At 45.4% G+C, this 22,359-nt stretch overlaps 1 protein-coding gene across 3 annotated transcripts in view; it reads left to right on the top strand.

Moving 5' to 3' along the window:
* Positions 1–11,644: 11,644 nt before the first annotated feature.
* The window catches only part of FYN (FYN proto-oncogene, Src family tyrosine kinase), a 142,962-nt gene continuing 132,247 nt past the window's right edge, over positions 11,645–22,359 (top strand). For all 3 annotated transcript variants that reach the window (XM_075145688.1, XM_075145689.1, XM_075145687.1), the window contains exon 1: positions 11,645–11,752. The gene's annotated coding sequence lies outside the window, so the exon portion shown is untranslated. The remainder of the gene's footprint in view (positions 11,753–22,359) is intronic.

Below are 22,359 nucleotides of genomic sequence, written 5' to 3'. Positions count from 1 at the left end.
CCTCCCTGTGCACAAATTGCTTAATTGCGCTCACTGCCACAGTTTGTTTCCCAATATTCAGCATGACATTTCCTGTTTCTAGCCTTGGGCTTAAATGGGTTTGATCCAGCCTGCCCAGAAATTAATGGAAAGACTGCTATTTACTTCAGTGTCCCCTTTTTCCTCTTGCTGCAGCCCGTTGGCTGCTCCAATGATTTCTCTCGCTTTCATTTTGGCTGGCCTTCAAGTCCTTCCAAAACATCATGCCTCTTGTTCTGTACACAAGCACGGACAGAAAGAGGGAGAGACAAGATAATAAGCTGTTCTGCTCCAATCCCTTCACTGTGTGTGCTGGCCAAGGGGCACGGAGCGGTTCACGTGGCAGTGGTGCAGGGAACGAAGCGGGCCCCCCTTTCCAGGCAGCCCTCGGCAGGCGCCCCAGCCTTCCCCAGCTACTCCCACTCCACCGCAGTTGCCAGTACCAGCGTAGCCAAGAGCTACGCTGCAGCCCTCTGCATTTACCAAACACTACGAGTTGAGTTTTCGAGGTCCCTAGATGCGATCCCACACCCAGTCCTGGTATAATGCCCCCTGCTTGGGTGATTTTTCATTTTGTCCCAAAAAAAGAGAGAGCGTGAATACTGCTCCTTGTTTGCGTTATAGTACTTAACCTGCTGTCTACAGAGATAAATCTCTCTTTGGGTGACCTGCTTGCTCAGCTGCAAACTCCTGGGTTTGTGAGGTATTTTAAAAAGTCAGGTGTACAGGTGCTCGATACTGAAATTCGTATCAGGTTTTTCTCCCACTGACGGCCTTGCACTCCTGGTGCTGCGGTATTTAGTCATCATGGGGTGATACTTTTTTGTCTGGCTTTATCAATTTTACATAAGTCCTCAGCGGTCTGTAGCTTGCCCACGGTGGCAGGCTTTGGCCCATAGATGTTTCCCTTTTGTCCTATTTCTTGCTCTTACTACCACTGATGTTTGCAGGAGCGAAGTACCAAATATATTCATCTTGACAGCAAGCATTTTTACCAGACTGCTGTTACTGCTTTCTGCAGGGAATGTTTCTCCATTCAGGAGTGGTTTGACATATGTTTTCTTTTTAGCAGCTTTCTTTAATAAGGCTGCAGCAATTTTAAGCAGCAATTAAGCTTTGTCATTGTAACATGATGGTGACGTAGAACTCCTCTTCCAAGGTAAATCATCTATACAGAATGGCCCAAGCCGGGGCCATTATCTGAAAGAAAAAGGCTGAGAGTACCAGGCCTGCTGACATGATTCCTGCTGTGGTCAGTGCAGTGTCTGACAGTCGTCTGCTTCCCAGCAGCCTGAAAGACAGACTGCAATGTGTGCACAGACGGGAGGGATGAGCAGCCAAGGCAATTTCAGGGCCTCGGTTAGGTCAGCTCCGTTAAGCAGTAGTGGAAAGCATCTGTGGTGTGGATGGGAGGGGATGAGCAAGCTTTAACTTTTGTCTGAGGCACCTGTAACTATCTATGTCTACACCATTGAAAAAGGGAGGGTCAGGGACTGATCCCTGGTCCCAATTTCCAAGTGGAACAGACTAGATCATGTCCACCCATCTGCGGGTAGTCACCTACACAGAAGACCGTCCTGAAGAAAGCTAAGTTTGAGTCATCCAAGAGAAGCCAAGAGTGACAATTAAACAGTGTGGACAACGTGCTACCAATGCTCAAGTTCATTCGCACGCTGTCCCTTATTTAGAGCACAGACAAACCAAATGCTGTATACATTTCATCAGCTTTGGGTTGGTTTTGCACATTCCCATACGAACCCCAACTGTTTGCCAGGTCTTTGATATCCCTGGTCATGTTTGCCAAACAGTGATATCTCCAGGTTTTTGGAGACATACTTCAGTTTCAGAAGGCGCTCCGAGGAAGCTTCTGTGATCTGTGCGCTGCGAGCCAACTGCCTTTAACTATGATGCTATCTCATATGCTCAGACTGCCTCGGCAATTCAAGTAGTCTATGCGTCTGGGTGGGAGTTCTCCTTTGGCATGTGCCCAGCTCTACAAAATGATAGATATGAGCACTTGTTTCATATGATTTGTTCTCAGATTCCTTTCAGAAGCTTCCTTGACAATGGTAAATAATTGGCTTGATTGCTTTCTATGTCTTTCTGTTATCCTTTTTCCTAGCAATTTGAGGATCTTATATTTTCGTTCATTTGCTGTACTTTCATGACCAGGAAACAAATTACGCTATGTATATCTAATTCCCTCTTTTTGTTGTGTACCTCAAAATTGTAGCATTGCAGTTTCAGCATCATGGAGCGTCACTAGCAATAACTCCTTTAAAATGCTTTCTAGTGATTTAGTGTCATTTTCTACTTGAGTTGCTTTACATCCTCAAACTTAATGATGAAACAACTCACAGAAAACACGATTGCTAGACATTTCTTCTTGGTTTGGGTGTCTCTTGGTTCTGTGGTGATAATGAACTCAGCCCAAAAGCTACCAGCTGTCTCTGCTGTAGGAATTGGTACTGCAACTACAACTCATTAGCATCACACCGTGTGGTTGCCTTTTCAGTCATATTGCCCTATTTTGGGACAGAATAAATGATCACCTGTTCCCTGGTGGTATGTAATGGTTATATGTGGTAACTATGTCCATGCTATCTTTTTCCTTTTTTTCAGAAGTCAGCAGCTGTCTGATGGTGGGAAAACAGTAGAAATAATGTCAGCTAGTTTAAAAACCTAATATTAAAGCCCCTTAGAAATTCTCTTTAGATGCAGCTGTGTTGCTTTTACCTCTTTGGCATATAATCCTTGGGAGGTCAGCAAATGCCTATGAATGACATGGCAGAAAAATGCATTTTGCTATGTTTTCAGCCAAATTTTAATGCAGTTCCTGAACTCTCTCAAAACAGGTTGTGGCCAAGATCAGCTCCAGCTGCTGCCACGCGGTTTCCTTGTTGATACAGCAGAAGATTGTGAGATACATGCTGCTCCCAGTAGAACCAACTAATCCCACTCCTGTTGTTGACAGGCATTACTCACTTCTTCTGCAGATGGGATCCTAAATGCCATTCCCAACTTTTACTGTCTAGATGAGGTCCATAATCTTGCAGAGGAGCCATTTGATTTACCTGAGTGCTTTTGCCATTACCACTGTTTGCCATGAAGCACTGGGAATCATTCTGCTTCTTCAAAGCAGATAATCCTCATCCAGGAAGGTATTTAGTCATGAACTCCAGTTGTCTGCAAATATGCAGCTTCTCTGGCTACGGTGCTTGCCTAACTTTTCCTCATCCAGTCATAGTGTGGGGAAAGTGGAAGCACACTCATAGAAGTGCTGCGGGGACACCCGAAAAGCACTTCTGGGCAAAGGTAGTTTGATTACCAGCCAACTCTTCTAAGCCCTCAAATGAAGGAAACACTGAAGTGAAGCAAAGCATAGGCATCTGAAAAGAAAGAGCATCCTGTTGGGTAGGAAAAGTGCGCGAGAGAAGGGTGCAGCAAAACTCTCCTGCACAGAGAGTCATCATGATCTGTGTAACGAAAGATGCTTATCCTGCCCGAGTTGGTACAGTCATTCATGGGATGACACCCACAACAGCCCTGTTGACCTTACCCTCAAGGGACTCAGAATAATGATGGCAGCTTGAATTTTATACCATCCTGCCACCATTATAGTACTCTAGCTGGCTCTGGTTGACTGAGTTTGTCTCTCAGACAACGCTGAGGAAGTCTTTATCACTTCACATATTTACTACCACCCTACTGCTTGTTTTGCATTTGATTTCCTGAGGGTTTTTTTGTTTGCATCATGGGGTTTGATTTGGGGGGATGTTTTTTTGATGCCATCTTGTATTTGTGTCATGAGGTTGTCTGAGGTTTACAGCAGCATTTCTTTTTCCACACCTTTGCTCTGCATTAATATTATGTGCCTGCAAAATCTCACTCTTGGTCTCACTTCCTGCCTCCCTGACAATGTTATTTTATATTTTTTCTTTTATCAGTACATTTGATCTCAATGACTTCTCTTTCCATGATTATTGTATTCGAAGTTTTTATGCAGGGCACCCTTTATTCCCCCTCAGCTTATTCACATTTCCCTTTTAGTTTTGTTTGTCTACTTTTTTACCTCTGTGCATTTGGTTTTTGCATTCATATGGGTACATTTTCATGTTTTCTCTCTTCTACTTAGGGGATTAACAATTCTAGGTCTGGTCCGTCTTAAATCTTGCATGGGAAATGCACCTTACCCTTACATACAGCTCCAGCTTTTGGAATTTTTGAGGAATCTTCTTTTAAGTCTTTAAAATTCTTATATTTAAGTCCTTTGAGATTTGATAATCACATGAATCTTGAACTGTTCAGCAAGATGATCCTCTGTTCCAGTCTTTTCGTTGCATGCACTGAGCAGATACTCTTCCTGGGTGGAAACAGTCTTAGAGAGTTTTTAGATCTTCACTTGGGTACTCACCAGCTTAGTGCTGATGCATCTGTTCAGCACGCGACTGTGCGTCTATCTCAGAGAGCAGTGTGGCTGCATTTATTTTGTTTCTCCTTCTGCCTGACTTCACTACATCCTATATCTGTTTTCCATTGCAAGCTAGGGAATGTCGAAATGCTGAGGATGGTCCTTCTGCATACAGACAGCTATGGCACGGTGCCATGATTATTGTTTTTTCATCAGTTTAAGGATCCAGAATTTATCCTTAATGATGGATGCAATTGCAATTCCCAAGCAAAAAAGGCTCCCAGTTAGAAATTAAGCTGATGAGGGCACACGTTCACTTTGACATTGTCAATGAAATAGTCAATTCAGAATACTACAAGAGGTGAGAATGGGGCAAAATGAGGGTGGTGGCACTGAAACCTGCACCTCCACAACAGCAGCCCGCGGTGCTGCCAACGTGACGACAGCCAAGGTGATGGCTGCTTCGTGGGAGATTCGCGCTGAATCACATCCATTTGCAGGTGCCAGCAGACACAGTGTGGGCAAAGAGCACGATGAGCACACTGCTGGCTTGCATGTGTTTTCCTTGGAGATAACAGCAGCGGGACAAGCTCCGATTAATAAGCTGAAAGCAAATGAGAATCTTATTAATCCTTACTTGGAATCCAGTCCACAAGTCAGCACGTCATTAAAAATAGGGTTAGTATCAGTAAAGGAGTACTTCAAGGCCCTAGGGACAAATAGATGGGGCACTAGAGTGAAGACAGCCTCTACGACCATGAGTAGAAAGAGGCAGATTTGGGAAAGAAGGTAAGACAATCTATGAGAAGTTGGGCCCCTGCCCCAAACTGTGGAACCACCCAGCAGCACTCCACCGTCAGCAGATAGCTAGGAACTCGCTGGTAATGTGTGCACTTTGTACCTTCCCGGACAGACGATGACAGCCCACTGCTTCTGGGTGGTAACTCTGCAGTCTCCAGGAGGAGGAGTTCAGGCAGCCAAACGACTCTCCCAACCCTCTAATAAGCTCATTAGCATATGTCTTTGCTAACGATACATATGGAACCAGACTACTTCCATATGACGGATCTCTGGGTTATTGTACCATTAAAAAAAAACCTGGGAAATCACATCCAAAAATAGATTAAAAGAACATGAGAAGTGGAAGGTCGAGCGTTCAACAGTTGGGTCGTGCCAGAACGGGCACGGTTTACATAACCTTGCTGTAGCCTCCCTGAGTGGATGCGGTAGTTAGTCACAGGATCGTGGGGTTTTTTTTTTCCAGAGAATCCTGACTCATTTGGTGACGTAATGGCCAGAAGGATTAAAGAGAAAAACAGAAATATTGCTCTCCTCTCATTCAGGAGGTGGCACTGTGCAGAAAGCCAGCCCCACAACGGAAAGAGAATTACTAATTTTCTTCATGAGCTTCTGCAGTACAACCTGCCCAGAATATCTTTAATTCTTTACAAATAGTAATTAATCTTCTTGCTGCACAAATAAGAAGACGTTGCTATCCTCATTGTATATGTTAGGGACGGAAGCACTAAAATCAAATTTTTCCCTTGGGTAATCTGAGGTATCCTTACGGGGTAAGTTATTCCTTAGCACCTGCTTACATTTTAGACCTGAAGACTGCTACATTAGTTCTGCTACACAGTGTGGCTTGCAGACAAACAATGACAGACAAGAAACAGTTTACTTCTATTTTTTGGCATTTGGGGATAATTCTTTGGAAAGTGTATGCTTCTGGGAATCACAAAGCCCTATGTGGGCCTATTTTTTGGAAGACAGAGTGTATGTCTGCAATTTATCAATGCATCTGCTACGGGCTTGGTCTCTATAAATAAATGAAGAAAGTGATATTTAAGAATAAACTCCGGCTTTTTGCTCCAGGTTTGTTCCACCATAGGAAGCCAGCCTTCCCAGCATTCCTCTGATGCTCACCAGAGGGCTAATGCTGACAGCAAAAGGAGGACAATGATGCATCTTTAAGTGTATTAACTGTTCTTCATTTCTACAAAATTATGTAATGTAATATACACACCGCCTCCTGTATCTTCAAAAAGATACTGTCCCCAGAAAAGAATTAATCTATTCCTTGGCTGGATTGTAGATGCACTGCTGTTCCCAGTGTCCTTCTCCCGCAGGCTCCTCACTGTCATCTAAAAAATATTTTTACTGAAACTCAATACATTTTACCAACTTTCACAGAGAGTTTAAAATGTTTATTTGAGTAAGTAAAATAAGAGTAAGATTTTTTTTTTCTGACTTTAGTAGGATGCAACTTTTAATAAGTCTGGAAATTATGCAAAGATGGATTTAATATTTTTATGTTATTTCTGGATTTCCTCAGGTAACCCCATGTGTGGTTTTTTCCCCCATGTCCATGTATAGCCACAGAAAGTGCAAACACATCTGGAGCTTGTAAACACAGACATTTAACTTTTAGAAAATGCATGAGCCCATTTGAAGATGTTATTCTTACAGTTTAGCACCTGCTTTGCTGCTTTGGGAAAACCTCTGTGCAGTGTCTGAGGAAACACCTCTTCCAATTAGTATTTTAGGGATATTCTAAGACAGTAAGAAAACCAGGCTGATACGAACATAAACATTTGAGATTAGGCGCTCTACAGCAATAAGGAAGGCCTCTTCTGTTTATTCTTTAAAGACATAATTGTGAAGAAGTTTCCTCTGTCTACCTGCTCCCACAAATGGTCTATCTCTTACACAAAATGCAAAGCGCTCTTTTCCTATCCCTGCCAATACCCTTCCTTCAGCTTCCGCATATTAGTGTGATTAGCGCTGACGAGCAGGATGAAGAGCTCAGCTCAAACCCTTCCTTTCCGCTTCCAGGCTGTTGTTCCCACCTCGAAGACGGTCTCCCCAGGGAGGCAGACCTGCCACCTCAGCATCCCCTGGCAGAAATCGCCCGTGAGTCAGCAGGACCCATTTAGCACTCCCCAGCAGAAGCACCTCCTGAAAACACAGTGGGATGTTTCAGGCAAATACTGTCAGCCTCTTAAAATACTGTAGGCAAGTTCAGATCCTTTTTTTCCCCACTACTCTGTAATTATGATTATAATATGCTATACATGACAGGCTATAGCTGGCAAAACACACACAGCCAAAACCAAAACGAATGGAAGCGTTGCCGAGTTAGCAATGCAGACAAGGGAGGAAGCCTAAGAGAGGATATAAAATGGTGAAGCCGATTAGTGACCTATTAGTCTGTGATTAGTGTGAAGAATTTGAACATGATGTTTGATTATCCTTCTGAAAGGTAGTCTCAATCAAAAAAACTTTGCGGTAAAACTGACCACTTTGGGGATCTTCTAAAACACAAGTTTCTTAGGTTCTCACTTTTACAAATTATGGCTCAGAAGAATCCAGCAAGTAATGCTGATGGGTTTTTCTGAGAGGCAGCCTACTTTTACCAACAGTGGTTTGAAACAACCAGGAGAACTGAACTGATGTCCTGCCCTGTTCTACAAAAGAGCTGCCTTTACATCTCCTTGCTATTACAAACTTCAGCATGTTTTGCTTCTCAAAATATTACCTTTCAGTACAAACTGTGGCTATTATTTATTGAGCATACATTCATGATATCTGCCACTGATTTCTTGCCCGCTGAGAAGTCCAACAGGCACTCGTGTCATTTTGTGACTGTTGCACTGCATTCCCAGATGCTAAATTATTAATACAAATAAACCCTAATCAGGCTCTGTAATTTTCATATCGCTCAATTGCAAAAATGGCATGGCTTTTTGCAACTCTGTAGGAAGATAGGCGCAGGGAATAAGAAGGAAAGGGGAAAATCTTGACACCATATCATTCAGTACATGTGACTGCAGAATTAAGGTTTTGACAGTATTTTTCATGTTTTCCATTAAAATGGCTGATGGGGAAGCAGTGTTTCAGTGGACATTATTTCAAGTTTTTAATGAATAACTGCTTTAAGGTGAGGTTGGAGAAAGAAGGAGAAAGTAGTTTGGCATCAGGAGGAAGGCCACATAGATGAAGGTGGGAGAAAACAGCGTTCGGACATAAGGCTAAGATGCTTAGAAAAGTCAAGGGAGTGAGAGGAGAATGTAAAGAGCTGCTCCTGTATTATGTAAGTAAATTTAACTATTTCTTCTGTTTAGCTGGGAGGATGCCTGTCAGATTTTCTGGGTGGTTCCTAAAGGCAGGTTTCAATACAGTCAGACCGTGCTGGTGAGGGCCAAAGAACAAGACTTGAGCGAGGAGGAGCTGCTGTGGGCATGCGCGGGCTCGACTCACGCAGAGGCAACACTCCAGCATGTCTAACCTCTCCCGCGGGGGCCGTAGGAACTCACAGCAGCTCTGCTGGTCTTTACGATCCTAAAGAAATTACAGCTCCCCTAAAGGGGAAACCCAAGGCTTCTTCCTATGCTTCCCATGCAACGACCAGCACTTGATTGCTGACTCCACACCTCGTTCCTCTTCAGCTGTACTAGCTCAGAGTGTCAGACTTTCTACGGCATGCTGCCAAGCCAGTTTATCTGCCCAGGCTTAGAGCGGCTCTGTGGCTGATGTGTGATATTGTTTTGGTCTGCTTTCATTGATTAGTTGGTTATTTTCTGGTTTGGCTCAAAAAAGAGTGGCTGGTTGTTGTTTGTTTGTTTGTTTGTGCCCTTCTGGTTTTAATTCACAGCAAGAACATTCAAAGTTTTGGACAAGGATTCTTTATTCCCTGTTTCTTGATTTTAAAATTAAGTACATTTCTTTCCTATAGCTCTTGCAGGAAGAACGTCTGGTTCTTTGATTAATTTCCAGGATGCCTAAGATCCCTGAGAATATAAACCTCTATTGACTTGTGGGGAGATAAGATTATGCATAACCCTCTAAAAAAGGCAAACTTAGGGCATGCAAAAATGCACCTTTTCCTTGAGCCAGGCAGGTTTTTTTTGCTGAGGAGTCTGGGGTATTAAGGCACCATTTGCAGTCCTGATAGTCTCCAAGCTGGAAGTCCATAACTCTGCTCTCCCTCTAGACTGCACTGGGCCAGCTGAGGCTGGTCTCTGGCCAGCAGCTCTGTTGTGCCTGAGCCGCTGCTTGCCGCTGGCCCAGTGACTGCAGCCTGAGCTCCTCAAAGTCTGTAGGATCAGGATCCTACCCTACGTTTCTGGAAAAGCAGAAGCAGACCTCCCTACTGAACTGCTGTTATCGCCCAACAGGATGAAAAGCAAAAATTGGGGTTTCAGTTGATTTATACATTTCTATTATTGTGATGTTTATACCTTCTATATGGTAAAATAATTTTTTTTAAAAATCAATTTGCATGGAAAGACTAGGAGGGAAACTAAAAATGAGCTACCTAAGAGCCTGAAAATTTTGTTTGTTTATACATCTATAATCAGATTTTAAATGAGAAGTGACACGAGTGACATTTTCTTTTGGAATTCCCATCCTCTCCAAATTCTTTTATGAATTAGTGGAACAAAGTCTGCAAGGTCTGGAAATGTAATGATCAAGAGTCACCTACACACAACCCACACGGTCACCTAGACAGAGAAGTGAAACACTTTTTTGTTGTGAACACACGGCTGTAGACATCCTGATAGGAAACAAGGTTACATTTGAACCTGTAAAACTGTAATTTCATCAGGAAATCAAATCACTACAATGAAATGATTCTCTGGTTAAATACCAGCAGCCAAAAATGAAAGCCCGGGAGGAGAAGGGAGAGAGAAATGTAAACCTTATTTATTGAAAACTTGTATTATTTTTATAAACTCTTCACTATTTCAACATGTTTTATTAAGTTTCTCTCCCTCTGCATCTGTATTTTACATGTCTCTCCTGTTCTTGTTGGAGCCAAAACTGCGATTTCTTCAGTGCTAAGGCAAAAGAGCTTTCCAAGCCTAGGAGATGACTGACAGCGAGATGTGCCAGTATGTCAACACGGGAGCATCCGAGGTCACAGGAAGGGTTGTGTTGGAGAGGGGGCCTGAAGCTGGAGCACACGGTGCTTTCAGTGGGCATCGGAGGTGGACGCAAACGCCTTGAGAAATGCCGGGAAGAGTTACGGCGTTGATGAGGACATGAAGGCAACAAAGCGTACGGACACCTCTTCCTATCACTTGCCTGTGGAGCGAGGTGCACCGCGACTGGAGGACGGCAAAGCCTGCACATCTTTGGGTACGGTGCAAGACCGAAGCCCCAGCAAAGGTGCCCAGCTGGGCTGCGGGGACGGCAGGTATACACCCTTGGAAGGCCGTGGGGCTGCGACTCCTCCCCATACCGCCGTCTGAAATACTTTGCGATTAAATGTGAAAATGAAATAAAACCCTAGCCCTGGAAAACCTCTGCGTATTTCATTGCCGCCGTTGCCTTGTAGCCCGCTATTGCCAAATTCAAGAATTAGGGATAAAAAATAATAATAAAGCAAGACGTTGGCTTTTACAAAGAGGCGTAATCTGCTTAGGGTTGTTCTCCCATTCATCGGGGATGTTGAGACGTTCAGCTCTCGCCTCCCGCCGCCCCGAGGCACCCCGGCAGAGGGCACGCAGCGGGGCCCGGGGCGCGGAGCAACGCGAACCGCTCCGGCGGTGGCGGCTGCCGGCCGGGACCCCCGCCACGGGCCGGCCGCCCTTCCTCTTCCTCCCTGTCCCTCCACTTCGCCGCCGGCTCCTCTTCCCGCCCAGCCCGGGGCAGCCTCCGAGGCAGCCTCCGGCACGGCCCCGCCGGGCTCCCGCGGGCCGCCCGACGCGGCTGCCGCTACCCGGGGGCGGCAGCCGGGCACTGCCCTCCCCGCCGCCGCGGCCAGCGGGCGCTGAGGGGCCGCCTCGCCCGCCCCGCCTCCCCCACCGCTCGCCAATCAGAGCGGTGGCGGCTGCCGACCGCGCCTCGCCATAGGCCGGCGGCGCTGCCAGTCTGGGGCCACCCCCGCGGCGGGGCGCGGCGGGCGGGGGGAGGTGGCTGCCGGCTCCGTGCGGGCGGGCGAGCGAGCGGGGCCGGGCGGCGGCGGCGCTGCGGTTGCGCCATCTGTCAGGAGCCCCGGTGGGAGGGGAGCGCCCGAGCCGCGCTCGCCCGGGCGGAGCGGAGCGGAGGCGAGGCAGCGGCAGCAGCAGCAGCAGCGCGGAGAGCTCATCCCTGCCCGGGCTGCGGCGCCTACGCCGCACGAAGCCGCCGCCTCCGCGCCCGGCCGGGGCTCGGCGCAGCGCGTCTGCCCGCGGGGAGAGGCAGCGGCGCCCGGAGCGGCGCCCCTCACTGCGGGCGGGCGGGCGGGGGCAGCCGGCGGAGGAGCGGAGCGAGGAGGATGTGAGTGCGGCGGCGCCGCCCCGGCCCCGCGCTGAGCCGAGCCGAGCCGAGCTGCCTCAGGTAACGGAGGGGCCGGAGCCCGCCGCGCCGCCGCCGCCCGGGGGGAGCGGGGGCGGGGGGGATGGATGCTGCGGCGCGTTCGTTTCCTTTGTGCGCCCGAGCGGTGATGGGGTGCGGGGGCTGCTGGGGAGGGGAGGCGGCCGCGCTGCTGCGGGTGTCCCCACGCACCCCCACGCACACACCCCCACGCACCCCCCCCCCCGCCACGCCGGGAGCCGCCGGCCGCGGCCTGGGGCGCTGGGAGGGCCGGGGGCAGCGCCGATGACCGGCTGTGCGGGGCCGGGGGGGGCGGGCGGGCGCTGCGCCCCCTGCGTGCCCGGGGGTCGCCCGTGTCCGTGTCCGTGTCCCTCCCCCGCGGCAGCGAGAGGGGAGGGGGCGCAGCACAGGGCTGTATTTGTTGCCGCCGAACTGCGAAAAAGGGGAGGGGGGAAATAAATAAAAAGACCTTCTCTCCCTCTCAGATAAATCGTATAGGATTTGGGCGTCTGTGACAAAGGCCTCTTTCAGAGAAGAAAGAAGGGACGCACAAAATGCCCAAGGGTGGTAGGATGTGAAAAGAGGCTTGTTTCTTGTCTTTCCCCTAGAGCCTCTCTGTTCCTCCCCAGATGAGGCCGCTGATCTGGTGCCAGTTCCTTTCCAGCCACATTTTAGATTAGAGCGATACCAAACGCCACACCATGGGTGACACCATGGGTGCCAACGTTTTGCTGCGTCTGCAGAGCTACAGTGTACGTGTCGCCCGACCTCCTTAATAACACTCAGTTTGGTTTCTGCTTCCCCGGGAACTCGCCTTATTTCTGCTCCGTGTGGCTTTTGCGTGTGCGTGAGCGCTAAGAGAGGGCCGGGGAGGGAAGGGGGTCACTTTGTGAAAACAAGACCATGATATTTTGGTCTGTTCAGCAGTGACAGGGAGGGCAGGGCTGAGTCGGTCGGTGCTGGAGGAGAGGTTTAGGCTGGCTGGAAAGCAACCCTCTGCAGTCGTTCATCAATCATTCTGATAGGCTCTGATTCTTAAAATGCTAAATAACAAGTGGGAATGGACCGGGCTTTTGAAATGCATGCACAGTACTGGAAACGCCTTTAAGACCTTGTCATTTTCCTCCTTGTATACAACCTCCTTAACTCCCACATCCTTCCTTCCACCATCCCTGCAGCTGCAACACTTTCCAGTATCTCCTCCCCACACACCCATCTTTTTTTTTTTTTTCTTGATATCTTTTTAACTAGAGTTCTGTGGCCGAAGCTTAGAACAATTACAGGTGAAGATCTGTTTGTTTGTGTGCTGGTGGAGGAAGTGTTTTCATTAGGGTTGACTCCTCTGATCTCCCATGAGGAGGAACGGTAAGCTAAAGGGACACTGTCAACTTGAAATCCGGAGAATGTGCATGATGAATGGAGAGCTGTGTCCAATATTACACCCACCGTCGAGCTCCCTGCTGGAGATCTGTGGTTTTTATAAGCCTGTCTTCTGACTGTGTGGGTTTGTCATGCAGTGAAGGAGTAAAAACACACTTCAAACAAAGTTCTGTTAAGTGAACAAAGGGGGTCAGAAGAAAAATACCAGAGTGGGAAGGGTAGGGGAGGCAGCATCTCCAACTTCTCAGTTACATCCATTGCAGCTACTGCTTGGCCCAGCGGGAAACGGAGGGGAGAGAAGTTCATTGAACTTGAACGTTTACTTAGTATCAGTAAAGTGGAAAGGTTGTTACGTTTCCCCCAGTGATACAGGAGTTTTCAGCACCTTGATGTATATGCTCAGAAAACTGGTAGCACTTGATGGATGTCAGTACATCTGTGACTTTTCACAATTTTTGAAGAATAATTTTAAGAAGGGAATCTTGGAAAAAACAATGGGTTCCTTCTTAAGGCTTTTTTTTACCCCACAAAGCTGTGATTTTGATGGAAAAGAGAAAGGAAGATTACCTAATTAATGCCTTCAACATTTGTATTTCGTTGGTAGTAGGCTGCAGATTTCTTTCAGTTTGTTGAAACGTTCAGATGTTTCTTAGAGGGTGCCTGTAAGCCCGCTTCTTCTCCACCTCTGACAAATTACTGCCTCATCTGCATGGCTCATCTTTGGCAAAAATAAGAATTTCCAATATGAGCTTGTCTAGTGGTAGGCCACTGGCTGTGGTGTTTTGTGGTTTATGCTCCAGGCGTGTTGTTTTAGAAATTCTGTGTTGCCTGCTGGTGGAAGACGTAGTGGCATGAAATACCAGTTAAGTATAAAACCCTGAACAGGCTTCTCTAGAAGTTGTTTTGATGTTGAATAAATACATGTCTTCAGTGACGGATAAACAACTTTGGCGTATGGGCATGGCAGTCGATGTAAGGCAGAAGTGGTGAAGGTGATACAGAGAAATCGCTTACTAATCATTTTCATTTTAAGTATCTTTAAAAGTTAGGGCCCATTGACAAATTTATGTTTCATTTCAGTAAGATAAAGCATTGCTGAGGAACTAGGTATTTTTGAGATACTGCACTAGATTTCACAATAACTTTATAAGAAGTGCCTGAATAGTGTAATCTGAAATGCATGGGTGGAGTCTGACATGGAGAGGACCTCTGTGGCCACTGGCCCTATGGCTTAGCGGAATTAAGCCAAATATACTAATCTGGACGTGGTATGGTCTGCACTGGATTTACGGTGTAATGAAATTGTGACTAGATGAGTGAAAGCTGTCCAGTGCCTTCGCGATGATTTAACACTCTAATATGATGCATCTACAATATCGTATAGGTAGTTGTGTTAAAGAAGGTTCAGAGTCGTTGTCCACCTTATGCCCGATTACTTTTATTTAACCAGCATCTTCACTTTGCTGTCCTGCCGCACTATAGTGCTTTTACTTAAGGGAGGGAAAGAGTTGCACGCATGTGTTTTCCCTTCCTCCTCCTCTCTGGGGCGCACATTAATATTTGATTCGAACTTGCTTTGTAAAGTTCTGTTTAAGTCAGGTTGGGCACTACTTTGAATGTATAATAATGGCGTTTGTTTGTGTCATGGACTGCGCTTTGTAATTTGCTCTATAGGCAGGTCTGCTGCTGGCAGTGTGTATTGTCAAAGTGACCTTCTCTTGGGAGGGAGAAAACCAGTAACTCCTGGCCCTTTCCCACCCCTGCAGCTCCCACAGAAGCGTCTTCACAAGTGATTTTGACCCATTACTCCAAAAACAGGACTCAAACCGACAAATCTAATTCACCCCAGCAGACTCATTGAAATCCAGCAATTAAGGACTCCTTTGGTGACAAAAGGCCTACAGATCTGTATTGTGCAAGTCAGCGATTTACTTAGGGTGAAATCCACAAAAGGGTTTGCGTGCTTCACTGCAGAGCATCCTGAGGCCTTGCTACCAGGGCGCTTGCGACCCCTGCGGATCTCACACCCCTGCGCAAGGGATGTAGCTGCTTTCTGCCGTGCTGAACACATTGTGCACCTCGGAGCTGCGCTCCCAGCTGCCGGTGTGCCGGGGGAAATGCTGCCAGGGCCACCCAGTACAAAGTGCCTCAGAAAGAGGTGAAACTCCAGTGGTGCATCTGCCTGCCTGCTGGGTGTCTCACTTGGTGCCACAGCGGCTTGCTCTTACTGTTTAAAAATCCCAAGCTGCTCTTGATAAGATAGTAATAATTTTAAAAAGACAAAACAAAACACAAAACAAAAAAAACCCAAAAAACCCACCAAAAAAAACAAACCTTACATTTTGTATTTCAGTAGGTAACAAACACGCAGGTGTAGAAGAATTGGGATTTTTAGTATTTGCATCCTCTCACGGGTTTTGGCCTTAGTGCCTGACTTTCTTCTAGACGGAGAAACGACAGGTCCAGATGAAAGGTGAAAGGTTTAAGTTGTTTCGGTACATCCGAGAAGCATACGACGCTCCTTAAGGAGCACGGGGGCCTCGTTAGCGCTGTCCTGTAGGGCAGTCTCGCTTCTTAGCAGTGCTCAAACCAGTGCTCAAGCGCTGGTTTGGTTTCAGGCAGGTAAGCCACCCTCGGTTTGAGAGAGGTCAAGTTAAACCTGTCTGCAGGAGATGTCCTTGAGCCCTGAAACTAGACACAGGCTTGACCTTATGGGAATTTGCAGCCAAGGAGAAGCGCCCTGTTGTTCTCCTTACCACTGGCCGCAGGAAAACAATGACATTTTGTAAAGGATTGTCGGAACTTTCCTTCACTTGGAACGGGAACAAAACTGAACAGTATCAGCACTTTTACTGGGGGAAGTGAAAAATAAAATTACTTCAAGTCAATCAAAACATGTCGCCTCATCTTGCTTCTGACTGTTTTGAATGGTAACTTGCTATGAAAGCAAGGATTTCAACTCAAAATATTGGCACCTGTTTGGAGCAAAATAGAACCTTTGACATCTTGACTTTTTACTGAAGTATAAAATCAGCAACAGTTTTACAGAGCTTTTAGGTATGGATAGAACTAAATTTCCTTGCAGAAAATGACTGTCAGATTTTTCCTGACCAGCTCTACTCCTTGTATACCATGAGTTTGAGTGAATGTTTTTCATCTGAAAAAGCCATCAAAAAGCTAGCCTGGCAGTATCAACTGATTTGAATTAGACAGCCTGAGTGAAATCGTTTTTTCAACAGGGGAGAGGCAGCAAATGAATTTTAAACTTGCTGTCTTTCCCAAAATGCAGCTCGTTTTTTGTATTAAAGGTATCCCAACTTGAATGGATCTACTGATGCTGTTTGTGACAAGGTGATATGGGGAGAGGTTACCCTACGTTTCCCAGCTCAGCTTCTCCTGATTCAGGGAAGTCTTGCACCTCTGAAAGCTGCTTGTTCCACGCTATAATTTTCTAGAGTATCTGTGAGTAATAAGTTCTACTCGATTAACCCAGTAACCTAAATTCTTAGGGCAAGTTAGTTGATGTTCTTCACATTGAGACGTGGTTTAATATGATGAAGGCAGCTGCAATGTGAGAATGTTTTGATGGGAACAGAGAAGGTCACCCCTCTACACTTATTCATTTTATTTTACTTTGGTGGGTTTTTTAGGAGGCAGCAATGACTGCCTTTTCTAGCCTAGGGAAATTCTTTGTCCCATCCTGCTTTAGGTACCCTGTGGCTACAACCAGAAAGGAGGGATGTTGAGAAGCGGCTGTCGAGTGATGTGCTCAGTGCTTTGAAGTACAAAGCAGCCCAGCCAGAGCTCCTCAAAGGAGCCAGAGCCGCTGGTATCGTATCCTGTGCTGTGAGAGCAGTTACCGGGCTGTCCCCAAAACGCATGGCCCCGTGGTTGGCGGCACTATCAGCAGCCAGCCCTGAACGAAGGCTCTACCTCGCATAGTACACTTTGCTTCACAGCTCTTGGGGTGGCCTGGGGAGGAGCTTCCTCGCATCCTTGATGCTGCCTTGCAACAGCTCTGGGAGCTCGAAAAGACAGACAAACATCTAAAGCCTTGGCTGTGTAAAGGCTGTAATAATTTATGTTAACCTGAAACTGAGACCTTAAGTTTCAGGCAAAATGTACCATCAGTACTGAAGCTTCCAGAAACACTTGAAAAATGTTGTTGTATTCACTAAAGTTATGTCACTCGCAGTGGTGAACTTGGGAAGTGTTTTGAAGCTGAAAGGGATGGTAATGGCAGCAGCACAACACGTGAAGAGGCAGAGAAGTACCTGGGGTGGGACGTTGAACAGAGCAAGGGAAGAGCTGGCTGAAGCAGGCGAGAGGAGGCTGCTCCTGTGTGTGTGTGTGTTTGCGCGCGCGAGTGAGGACATTTGCTTTAATAGAAAAGAAGTGTTTGACACCACTTAAACTTGCAAATAACTCTTGTTTTAGCGATTTTTGGAGGAGGAAGGAGGAGACCTCAAATGATTGGTTTGACTTGGATGAAATATCTTCTCTGTTTGAAATTGTCCTTTTCCTCTTGGCTCCAGTTTTCCCATGTTAGATTTGACCAAAATAGTTCTCGAGCCTTTTTGGTATAGTCCAAGATGAAAATATTATTGCCAGATAATTTTTATCTTGTCAGGCCTCAGATTGCTATATGAACCTATACAGAGAAGTTAAACAGGATATGAGAATGAAGATTAATATTAAATACCCATTCAGGGTTTTTTTAAGAAAAACTTTTCTGTTCCATGAGAGTTCTCTAATGACCGTATCTGGTGGTTCCTAGCATCCTTTTTCTTCACAATTTCTATTATTTTACTTGTGGTTTTTTTTTTTAACAGATAAACTTTAACATTAATTTGAAGGCTTTTTATTGTATTAATAAAGACCTTCCAACCTCCCTTGTTTTAGAACAACCTGTGTGTGAAAGAGCACTTTGCGTAACATTGATCTTTGACTTGCAGCTGTACCACTTACAAAAGAGGCAGCTCTGAAGGTTTTCCTGGCATGGCTTTGGAATATCATGCAGTTCCGATCTTGGCTCCTCATAACGGTGTACAGATAACTGTTGAGGTGGGGATTTTTTTGTTTTGGTTTGGTTTGGTTTTTTTACAAATATGTTGTTTTTTTCCCTTTTGTGCCTGATCTTTAAACTGCAGAATTGCCCTGGGGATTATAATTAAAGTTGATGCTTTTGCCCAAAATAATGGGGAAGACTTGTTGCTGGTTAGTTCAGAAGTTCTCCAAGGCAGAAGCTGCGACAGCGTGCTGTGTCGCAGCATCGTGCTGGGAAGTGAGAGCGCTGGGCACCCAGCTGGAGCTGAGACTAGCAGCGACGTTGGTGAATGACCTCGTGTCGGCTCTGGGCCATCGGTGAGGCGCACAGTAAGAACGCTCATGGACTTTTTCTCTCTCTTTTTAGCCCATACAAACTTCACAACTATGTTAATGAGGGCTGTAGCTATCTCTGTATCAACCAACATCCTGCAGCTCTGGGGGCTGTGTTAACTGTCAATGAACCTATACAGAGAAGTTAAACAGGATATGAGAATGAAGATTAATATTAAATACCCATTCAGGGTTTTTTTAAGAAAAACTTTTCTGTTCCATGAGAGTTCTCTAATGACCGTATCTGGTGGTTCCTAGCAGAAGCTTGTTGTTTCTAACTTCTGGACTTGTATCACTTCTCCACAGAAGTGCTTTTCCTTCTTCTGGGACAACTTAATCCCATACCTGGTCATTTCTTAGGACGTAGCATAATACCAGCTGATACCCCTGTTTGGAGGATGGCAATGGTTGCGTCCTACAGCCAGCTGCTTTTACCCCAGGGGGAGGAGAGCAGGTGTAAGAGAAAGCAGCTCTCAGACCGTTAAAAGAAAGAATATTTGCTTGTTCCTGGGACTGGGTTTTTCTTTGTGGGCACTCTTTCACTAGGAAGCAATGATATATTTTTTCCAGGAAAAAAAAAAAAAAGCATCTCTAAGACTCGGAATTAAAACCTCTGTTATCTGACTAGGCAATTAGATTGTTCTAAACTACATGTAAATGCTCAGTGTTTATTTCTAGTGGTGAGGTTAATGGTGGAGGCTTTTTTTTATTATGAGGTTAATGACCTCTTGTACGTTTTTAGAACTCTCTGTGGACAGGTCCTCTTGCACGCTGTCACTGTATGCTAATAGCGTTTGAAAATGGGCAGGTCTGAATAATAAGATTTCAGAAGGGGAGCCCACATCCGGTAAGACTTTTGTCTGAAGACCAGCAAAAATGCTGGTTCTGTTGCCTGTCTGCCTTCCTGGGAAGTAACTGAAAACTCCTAAGTTTGCTTCTGGGATTTGGCTGTGAGATAGCCAATAGATTATGAAATTTCTGGTCGTTATCACTCCGGGCAGCATTTGAATTGGTGACTTCAGCAGGAGACATTCTAGGTCCCATTTCCAAATTCATTGATAATGTTTTGCTGGTTTCACTCTTCAAGAAGGAATAAAACTATTTAAAGCTAATCCTTTGAATAGCATCTTGAATAGTATCTTGAGGTCATTCATAATTTTAATTTAAAGCCTTTAGCTGAATATGCAGGCCTTTTGTTCCAAATATGATGTTCTCCAGGCGTCTTTGAATGGTCAGTGATCTTATATTCATAAGACCTCATACTTTGGACTGGTGAGGAGGAATAGCAACTGGATTTTTATTTTATTTTTATTTTTTAATCTCTTTTCTATTTTATTCAGAAAGACTGAGGCAAACCACCTTTTAAAAGAAAAAAAAAATCAAACACATGTTTAATGCAACCCATTTTATGAGCTGTAACCACTGTTGAAAAACTTTGTAAGCCCACCGGCCTACAATTGGCATAAGGTCAGTGTACAGAAGCTGGCAAGCTGAAGAGCCAGATTTAACTCTCGGTGTAACAGGCTGTATGCTCGCAAAAAAACACACATGGTGTTGGCTTCAATTTCTTTTGACCACCTCTCTAGGACTTTCACTTTTGTAGGAAATGTAACAAACACAAAAGTTTGGCTGAGAAGAGAGCTGCTAAACGATGTGACCTTGTGGAAGAAACATCCCTTACCTCTGAAGGTCGAAAATGACCTTGTGTGCATTGGGGGAGGTACAAGACGAGCGTTAACTGTCTTTCTGGCTTAGGGCAGCATTACTGACATGCTTAAAAACTGTAGAACTCCTTGTCCTAATGTTCAAGTGGGGCTTGAAAAAAGGAACAAATAGGGCTGCGGACAAAGTGTGCAGGGAAGACTGCGTCCCTCTTCCTCAGTCATCGCAGGCAGGACGGGGAGAGCATCGGTTTGCACTGCTTGATGACTTGACATTCAGAACAATTTGCTGCCAGTCCTGTAAAAGGTTAAAAAACTTCTTTCATTTATAGGCTTTTTTTAAAATTGTGGGCTTCCTCTGGCATCAGTGTGATTCAGTGACTTCTTTAAGGGTGAGGTGACCTTGTCTCTGCTCTTGCTACGTTTTCAGCAAGTCTTAATTTGAACTGTTGTAAGGTTACGTTGTTTGGGGTTTTTTTGTTTCCTCCCCATGCAAAAGAGTTAGTTCTGCTTTATGAAGCTGACTGTATAGCTGTAGGTGTTAAACGAGTCAGCCAAATTTTGCTTTTGTGGTCAACTCCTCCATGATTTGCCACATAAGTTTGTGTTTTACAAAAGATCATTGTCATCCTTTAGAGCTGATGTGGCACAGCAGGACTGTGCTGAGAATAATCTGGACCTGAATGTGGATGGTGGGTCAAAAAAAGCATTGCTTTGGTTTTACTTCCTTGGGTAGAGCAGGACTCAGACTCGGGATACATCTGCATGGCACTGTGCCGAGGTGGACAGAAGAGCTCGTGTGTGAGAGTCAGGATAGCCCCAGCAGCCCAGGAGGAGCATCATGCTGATGTGCCTGCACCGCTTCCAGGACCACCATGATGTGTTCATAGTTGTTCTGAGTGTGTCTGTACAGCAATGTGTGGTGCTGTGTAGAGGCTATACTTTAGTTTTTGACACAAAAAAGAAGAGACATGAGAGCGATGACCTGAAAGAGTGGATTAACTAGATGAATGTCCATTTTCACAGCACCAAAGACTACTCAAACTAGCTTTTTAAAAAATTGCTACTAAACTTAAAAGAAATCCTCTTTTTTTTTTTTTTTTAATATTATCTGCCCCACTGAAGAAGAGTGATTATGTTCCTCAGGAGCTCCATATATAAGAGCTACCCACAAGCTTTAAAATGACATGGTGCTGCAACTGTATGCAGCGTTTCTTTTCAGTCTTCTTTTTTTAAAGAAGGATGCAATTGCCATTCAAATTATGTCACCATGAGAGTGGGAGAGTACTTCTTGATGAGTGAGATCTTTTCAAAGTAAACTGATTTAGAAGGCTTGCTGTCTCAAATTTAATTTTGAAGTGTTAATACATTTCTGTGGATTTCTTAATGCCACTGGACCATTGTTAGCACTCTCTTCCAAGAGTGAAATATCACAGATCTTAAGAGAATGCAGGTATGAAATACTTTGCAAGGGAAATAAGATCTGTGTTTGCCAATAATGTAGTCACCGCAAACTGCGATAATAAGAATTTCTTCCGTAATCAGCAATATGTAGCCACTGTGAGGTATAATTTCTGAGAAAATATCTTGAAAATGGCAGTCAAACTGCATCATGTAGATTTACTTTCTGATTGTTGGTATGGGAACTTGCTAAACCTATGTGTACCATGACAAGTATGTAGCTTTGGACTCTTTCACATCATGCTTTAAAACTGGGGGGGGAACCTTATTTTGTTTGAAGGAATGATCACCTACAATTTTTTGGTTTGGTGGTTTTTTTTTTCTTCCCCCAATCATGTTGTAAAAATTTATTTTCTGTAACTGAGCTCTCCCTTGAGCTAGCAGACTTCTCTTCTGAAAGTAGTGTTTAATAGTTCTTCTATTAAACTACTTTTTAATAGTCCTTCTAACTTCTCTGAGATGAGCTCTTCTTCCTTTTAAAATTTAAACAGAAGAAGCTAAGTTTGAAGGGACGTCTGGAAATCATCTCCCTGCACAGAATAGGGCTAACCTCAAAGCCAGGTCCGACTTCAAAGCTGGGGCCTTGTCCAGTCAGGGTTTGGGTATCTCTCAGGATGGACTAAACAAACCCAGCTCTCCCGATCTCTCCTACATACGTCAAGTGCTGCAGCATCTTGGTGGCCATCCACTGGACTCCCTCCAGTATGTCAATCTTTCTTTTCCCAGGACTCCCAAAACCAGACCGAGTAC

This window comes from Calonectris borealis, chromosome 3 (genome assembly GCF_964195595.1).
Source record: "Calonectris borealis chromosome 3, bCalBor7.hap1.2, whole genome shotgun sequence".
In the NCBI taxonomy this organism is placed as follows: Eukaryota; Metazoa; Chordata; class Aves; order Procellariiformes; family Procellariidae; genus Calonectris; species Calonectris borealis.
This window is presented reverse-complemented; position numbering and strand designations above follow the sequence as displayed.